At 59.5% G+C, this 7,531-nt stretch overlaps 1 protein-coding gene across 1 annotated transcript in view; it reads left to right on the top strand.

Annotated features, from left to right (window-relative positions):
* The window catches only part of VAC14 (VAC14 component of PIKFYVE complex), a 101,728-nt gene that overhangs the window by 53,038 nt on the left and 41,159 nt on the right, over window positions 1–7,531 (top strand). The window lies entirely within an intron of this gene.

Genomic DNA, 7,531 nt, shown 5'->3' with positions numbered 1-7,531 from the left:
TCCCTGGGGTGTCGTCTCCCAGTCAGGAATCAAGGGGCTTCGGAGTCTTGGGTGTCACAGGTGGAAGACGAGGCAGCCGCTTCCTTCCTCATCGAGAAGCTAAAAATAACATGGCAGGCAGCCCAGGCCGGAGAGCAGATAACTCAGACAGGATGTTCCCCGGCAGTTCTTCAACGTGAAGGTGGCCGTGGCACTCCTGGAGCTCACCCCTCAGCGTCCTTCCAGGCAGCAGGTGGCTCTTCTCCCTGGGCCTGTGTGACTCCCAGGTTCTCCCTCCCAGGCAGACACCTCTTCCCTCCAGTGACACAATCCTGGAAAATGCCCAGGGATGCGACTTGGAAGGAAAGTACCCAGCGAATCTTGGGCATTTGCCTGGGGTGTCTCTTTGTCCCCTGAGCAGCTCTTGACATCCAGATACAAGGTCCTAGACCTCCTTTGATGCAGAAGCCAAGAGTCAAATAGATCTGGGGCCTTTCAGTGGCAGCTTCCCTCCTGCAGCCCCACCACACTGGTCCCAGAAGGTGTCCCGGTACTCGGCCCTGAGGACACCTGCTCGGTGGAATTGGAGGTGACCCCAGGGCTGCCATTCAATCACAGAACGCCTATGCATTGAAGACATCTGCCTGATGACACTTGAATTGAAGCCCCTGCAGTGGGGTGTCACATAGGACCCCAGGCTTCAGGCTACCACCACTGTGCACATTCTTGGGCCTGCAGCTGGTCCCAAGTTTCCAGCTGTTTCTGACTGAAGCAAGGAAGGAGTAAGGGGCTCTAGCGGCAGCCCAGCTTCCTTCTCTCGTTTCACAGGACATGGTGGTTTCCCTGCCTGTGAGCCGTTTCCTCTGGGCAGTCAGAGGCCACGGCCGGGAGGCTCCCACGTCCTGACCAGGAGACCCCTCGGGAGGAGGTTCCTACCCTTTGTCCCACAGCTCAGGAGTCCATTCTCCATCCTGTGTCCCCAAGTCAGCACTTGGGTGTCAGCCTGAAGTCTCTGGATGGGCGGCAGGTGTGCCAGAGGTTGAGTGTGAGGCCAAGCCTTGCCGCAGGGGTGGGACAAGGGGGAAGAGCAGCAGCTGAGGGAGGGGTTCCCGCCGGTGCAGCCAGGCCCCCAGATCTCCCTGCCCAGGAAGCAGTTAGCACGCATCCTCAGGGGGAGAAGCTGAGGCAGCATAGCCTCGGGCAGGGGACACCTTGTTCTCCCGGGACTGTCTGTGATCTGTCCCTCCATCTGTAAGGTATCTTTTCTCTTCCTCCCGGGCACAGAGAAGCCGATGACTGTGAAACGCTTACTGGCTAGTGGAGGGATGGGCCAGAAAACAGCCATGAACAGCTCAGGTCTGTGTTGGAGAGGGCCTGGTCCAGGGAGTTCCGGCAGCAAGCCCTCCACTGCTTGGGAGCAGGGGCTGAAAGGGACTTGGAGGGCAAAGAGGTTGAACCCCAGCTCCTGGCCCTGTCAAGACAGGTGGGCCGCTAGGGAGGCCAAGGTGGTGAAGATTTGCCCCAGCTCACAAGGCTGTCAGACCGGCTCACATCAGCCAGGGCCTCACCCTGAATTCATAGAAAACAGCTGAGTATGCCAGATGGGAAGAAATTCCATCCTGGAAAGAGCACCAAGGAAGTGCCTGAAGCTAGTAATGCTTCCCTACTTCAAGGATACACAGCGCCATGGGCCCCGAGCTCTTAGCCCGAGACCTATGTGTGCCCTGCAGCGAGTGTGGGAACCACACATGCGTGCTGTCCATAGTTGACCCCAGATCTGTCCGACGGGTCCGTGGTTTTAAAAGGTCAAGCTCAAGGCAGTAATAGAAGAGCATGGGAAGCCAGAGCTGTACCCTGTCCCCTCTGCCACCTCAGCCACCTTGGGGAGGGCACACGCCAGGCCCTAAAGGCCCCAGAGCTGTTAGGATGGTAGGGGTGCCTGTGTGAGTCAGAAAGCACGCAGGAAGTGCGCACTCATTCCCTGCGGCCGCTCTTTCTCCCATGCTTCTCAGGCGTGCGAGGGGGTTGTTCTGTCCGCTTCCATCTGGCTGTGCACAGAGGCTGCAAGGCCAGCCCCTCTTCCTGTTTGGTCGCTGCCTTCCTCTGCTCTCCAGGGCACAGCTCTGAGAACTTGCGGAGTGCAGAGCAGTGTCCCTTTAAGGTCGTTTGCCACCTTACTGCCACCCCACCCTCCCGTCCCTGTAAAGGCACTTTGGAAAGCCAGGGAGGCTGGGAGCCAGGCAAAGAGGAAACCGGTGGTGTTTGTAGGGAGCTAAATGGCCCTGCCTTCCTGTCGGGTCTGTAAACTCGGAGGGTGCAGATTGAACGCATCAGGAGCGGTAGGGAAGCCAGCCCATTACACGCCTGGATAGTTGCTATGCTGGCCTAAAAGCGCCACAGGAATGGTCCCCAGGGCCACAGGCATAGTTGTCCACAGGGGATTTTGCTCTCGCCTGGCCTAGCATGAACATCTCTGGCTCCAGCACAGAGCAGCAGAGGCAGAGGCAGTGGTCTCCCTCCCCCGACCCCACCCCACCCCGGCCTGCCCCCCTTCACTCCTGACCTTGGCAGAGCCCCAGGGCTGGGGAGAGGGCCACCACCTCTGGGGCAGTCAAGAGGGGAGCTGCCTGGGTGGGCGGCCCCGAGGGAAGCCTGTGGAGGGCTCCCTGTCTCCCTAACTTGTGTTTTGGTGATATGACACGAAAACAACCGGTTGGGTCCCCTGTGAATTGGCAACTTTTGTGCCTTCTCTGTGAGGCTCCACATGGCTGGGGCCCTGCCAGGCTCTGGGGAGAGGGGATGGTGAGCCCTCTGGAGCAGGCCTGCAGTGGGCAGGCCCAGCAGGAGCAGGCAGGCTCTGGGCTGAGTCCGTCATTGGAGACGGGCCTGGACATCCTGCTGCACGAGAGACAGGCCCCCGGGCCCCGCACCACAGCAGTGTGGTGATCTGGGACCAAAAGTCACCCCAGGACTGACGTTTGCCCCCAAAACCCAGTCTTCATGACCTTCCCTTCTGGCCACGGGGCCCATTCTTGGGATAAAGCAGCTCGTGTCAATGTGCCCTGCAGGGCTCTCTGGTCCCAGCTCTAAACACACGGGCAAAAATGAACGTTCTGATTCAGTTTTGTTGCTTATAGCCCGGCCTGGCATGACCAAGTGCAGAAATAAATTCTAGAAGAAACCCGGGAAGCCATCCCTGGTAGTTTTGCCAATAATAGTGGTGACTGTAATATGCTGAGCTCTTGTTTAGGACTGGGCACCGTTCTCAGCACTTCTCACGTCAGCTCACTGAACCCTCCCCGTGGATCAGCCCTTGACCCTTATGCCATCTCTGAGGAGGGCACTGCTGTCATTCCCACCTGGGCTGGGGGATCATGGCAGCGGTGGTGCTGGCCCAGGAGCCTGGCCTGAGAGCCTGCTCTCTTCACCTTCACACTCAGAAGATGGCAACACACGTGAACCCCACCCTGTCCAGCAGTGGTGGTGGAATCGGTGGTCCAGCTTCCTCCTCTGCATGCTGGGCTGTGGCCTCAGCCTGGCAGTTTTGGGGGGTATCCCTCCTCTTCACAGCAACTTCAGGGGCCCCATTCCAGCCTTAAGCCACCTCAGCACCTCATTTCCTGCCCTTCTGCTGCCTCCCCTCTGGCCTGCCCTCTACTTACTCCGGCCACACCAGACCATTTCCCAGCCCACACACCCTTTTTGGGCAGTGTAAAAGCACACGGGTGCTGGGGTCGAAAAGATCTAGGTTCACAACCCAGCTCTGCCCTGACTGTCTTGTGACCTTGGGCAAGTGTCCTGCCTTGGTGCCACCTCTCCTTCCTGTGTAAATCGGGTGATGGACCCCTGGGGGGCTTTGTGAGCGCTTGCATGGAGGGGGGTAAGATAAATGCCCTGTATGTGTAAAGTGCTGCCTTTGCTTCCATCCTTCTGTATTACAAGAGCTTACGCGTGCTCCAGGCCAGCTCAGATGGCTTCTCTTCCATGCAGCTTTCCAGGATATCCCAGGCCAGACTCCTTTCTCGCACTTTGTTCCTTCCACCAGTCACACTGTGGGGTTCGCATCTGTTTCCCCCCTGGCCGTGACCTCTTAGACCCCCTGAAAGTGCAGGTTATGGCAGCCTCAGCATTGCCTAGAGCTCATCAGAAATGCAGACACTGAGGCCCACCCTGGAGTCAGAATCGCATTCTATCAGGATTGCTGAGTGACTTGTGTGCTCCTCAGTTTGAGAAACACCAGCTCATACTGCAGGGGCCTGCTGTACTCACCTCTGACCCCCCAGCGTCAGGCGCCCAGTAAGGGTCAGCACCCCTCTTTCAGAGTTTCTTAAATTGACAGGAGGAGCAGGTACCAGGACCAATCACCCAGTCCCCATTGTCGGGTCTGAGGCTCCCCTAGCACATCTGCCCAGGCCTTCACTTGTCCCCAGATGGAGAACCTGGCCCCCTTCAACCCAGGCCCCTTCCTGGTCTCTCCAGCGCCCCCTTGGCCCCAGCCCCTGCTCTCCCAGCAGGGGCAGCGCGGCCCCTCTCCACCGCCACATCAGCTGGAAGGTCCTCCCATGCCCTGCCCTGGCCCATCAGCTTATCTCTTGCTCTGAACCAGGCAACTGGAAAGCCTCCTGGATTTGGGTGACTGCCCAGGGCAGAGAACTCCCTGGCTTTTCCACAGAAAAGAAAGTTTCTGCCTTTTGGATTGGGTCCCGAGGGTGCCGTTGCTGCAACATCTCAACCACCGTTTTGTCCACACAGCCATAGGGTTTGGGCCCTCTGACTCGGTGGACTACACACCCGCTGAGACCCTGCTTCCCGAGTGGCCGGGGCCTCCCTGTCTCCCGGCCCATGTTCTGTATGTAGGCTCTCCCTTCCCTGCTCGTCCCCCTCGGTCCCATACCAGCCTCCCAGTCACGCAGCCCGCTCCTCGGAGCACTTCCTGTGCCAGGCACGGTGTTATGCTCCTAACCCCCGCGAGGTTCACAGATAGCTACCGGCCCAGGGAAGGTGTCACATCCTCAAGAGTGCCCTGCCAGTCAGCCACAGGACCTGCATCTGCGCCACCTCCTCTCAGGGCAGCGGAGCCAGATGCCCACTGGAGGTGCTGGCCAGGCACACGGCCCCAGCCCTCGGGGGAGGTAGCTGGGAGGGCTAGCGGAGCAGGGACCCTTCTGGGCCCGGGCTGGGCGCCTGGTGTTTTCGCATCTGGTTTTGTTGAACTGTAACTCGCGTTGTGTATTGAGGCCAGAGCTATTTTTATCCTGACATGTGAGGCTCCTTCACGTCATAGCCGCAAAGTTCAATCCAAAACATCCCAGGGAAGGCTGTTTGTAAGACGTTCTGCAGATTCTCATGTCGCCACATCAGGTTTCACTTAGTAACATCTGCAGGGCTGGCTCCCTGGCCACCCACCCCCCGGCCTGGTTTTGTATACAGGGTGCTCCCAGCAGTATCTTTTGGCCCCTCGGCCAGCCGGTGGTCACATGAACGTCCTGACAGAGCCCACTCCACTAAACCAGAAATGCCAGGCAGGCGGCACTGGGACTGGTCCTCGGCAGGAGTAGGGAATGGAAATCCCGCTCTTCTCGGCCCCTCAAAGGGCGCCTCCCTCCTGAGACCCGTGTCCAGGTTGCTCCCAGCCCTCTCCTCACTTCCCCACCTCCTGGGCCCCCGGCCAGAACAGCTCCCCGACCTTCCACGGCGGGCCTGGAAGACCTTGCTATCAGCAGTGTCTCCTGAGTGAAAGCCTCCCAGCCCTGTCGTCCCAGCAGATCCTCACGTTGGAGGGCGGGCCCTGACTCCAGGCGCCGGGCCCCTCTCTGGCTCTGCCCTGTCCTAATGGGCCGGCAGCATGTAGCCCCGGGCCCCTCCCTAGGGAGAGCTGAGCCGAGTAGGCTTTTATGGGCTGCTGAGAAAGGAGGCCGATTCCCAGCCGAGCTTGTCAAGCACGCAGACGAGCGAGAGGCAGAGGCGGCCGGTGGAGGCGCTGTGAGCTCCCCACGGGGAGGAGCAGGCTGCGGTTGGGCAGAAATTAGTTCAGTTGAGAGAGGCCTGTCATTCCCTGTAGTAACACTCCTGGAGCGGGTTTGTTCTCTCTGCACCCCATCTCCTCCTCCCATGCCCGCAGCCTTGCCTGGAAACATCTCACAGGTTCCACCTCAAGCCAGCTGGGCCAGAAGGGCTGGTGAGTCAGAAAAGTGGCCGGTGGGGCCAGTGGGAAACAGGCTGGGAAGGACCGAATAGGCCCTCACCCTGTCCGTGGTGAGCACTGAGATGCGCCCCATCCTTGCCCGGCCCACCTGGCCAGTGTTGCCCTTCCCCCCGAGCTTCCCAAGGCTCCCCGCCCTCTCCTGCAGAGGCTTCTCTCAAGGGCAGTGGCCCTGACCAGAGCCCGTTCTGGTGGGTGGGAGCCTGAAGGGCCACCGGCCTCAGGCAGCTCCCCCGAAGCTCCCACCCTCCTAGTCTCAGCCTCAGGAAGGCGCCCGGCGCCCACTTCGGTTGCACCCGGCCTGCTGCTCCTCGTAGTGCTTAAGCCGAGCAGCGGAAGCTTTCTCAGTAACCACCGCACTGTGAGAATGGGAGGCACTCGACATGGCTTCTCCCAGATGTGGCTCTGCCCCCTCCTGCCTCCTAAGGGCCTCAGCTCCAGGGGCCACCATGCGGGCCTGGACGTGGAGAGTGGATTGTGGGGCCCAAAGGGGGCTATGGCTAAGGAGAGCGGCGACATGTGCAGAGCAGCCCCAGGCCTTCTCTTCTGCTGGTCTGATAGCTGAGGGGTGGCCAGATCTCCCTCCCTGAATGTGGGGGGTGGGGGAGGGGTCCCAGGCAATCCCCTCTCCTCACAGCCTCCCTGACCCCCAGCAGAGGACTGTGAACTCGTCCCAGATCTGACATTCCAGACTATCCCCAGCCCTCAGTCGTCCAGTCCGAGACTCGGAGAACGGGAACCGTTTGCCTCATGCAGTGCTCTGGGTTATGGCACGTTTGCCAGGGATAGCAGCCCCGGTTTACCGAGATCAGACTATTTAGGAAGCCCCAGGCCAGGTACGTTACATGTTTGTCTCGGTTAATGAGGGCTCTCATTGCCCCCACTTTACAGATGAGAAAACTGAGGCTTAGAGAGGGTAAGAGACTTGCAATTCTGGAGTTGCACAACTAGTAAGCAGTTGAGTGGAGATCTGATCTGAACCCAGGGCTGATGGACTCCCAAGCCAAGCTCTAAACACCATGTTTGATGTTTCCCACTGCCTCTGTAGGGACAGAACCACCGAGCACCTCTCCCCAGTGCCTGCCCAAGACACCCAGTCCCTGGAGACTGGAGACTGTGGCCCCAGGTGGGGAGGATTTCTTTTTGGTCAGTCCCCATTTTGGTCCCTTTGTCCTTTGGAACCTAAGCCTGGAAATGGGGTGGGACAAAGGTGTATATACAGAAGCTAGAAGGGGACAGGGACATAAGGAGTCATCATGAACAAGCACCCAAGAGAAGGCTGCAGGCAGCTGGGCTCCAGTCCACACACACCTCCACTGGGGGGGGGGGGCGCAGGGGGGGCCTCCGCCC

Source organism: Lipotes vexillifer, unplaced genomic scaffold (assembly GCF_000442215.2).
Source record: "Lipotes vexillifer unplaced genomic scaffold, Lipotes_vexillifer_v1.1 scaffold70, whole genome shotgun sequence".
Classification (NCBI taxonomy): Eukaryota; Metazoa; Chordata; class Mammalia; order Artiodactyla; family Lipotidae; genus Lipotes; species Lipotes vexillifer.
Note: the sequence above shows the minus strand (reverse complement) of the source record. Positions and strands in the feature narration are given on the sequence as shown.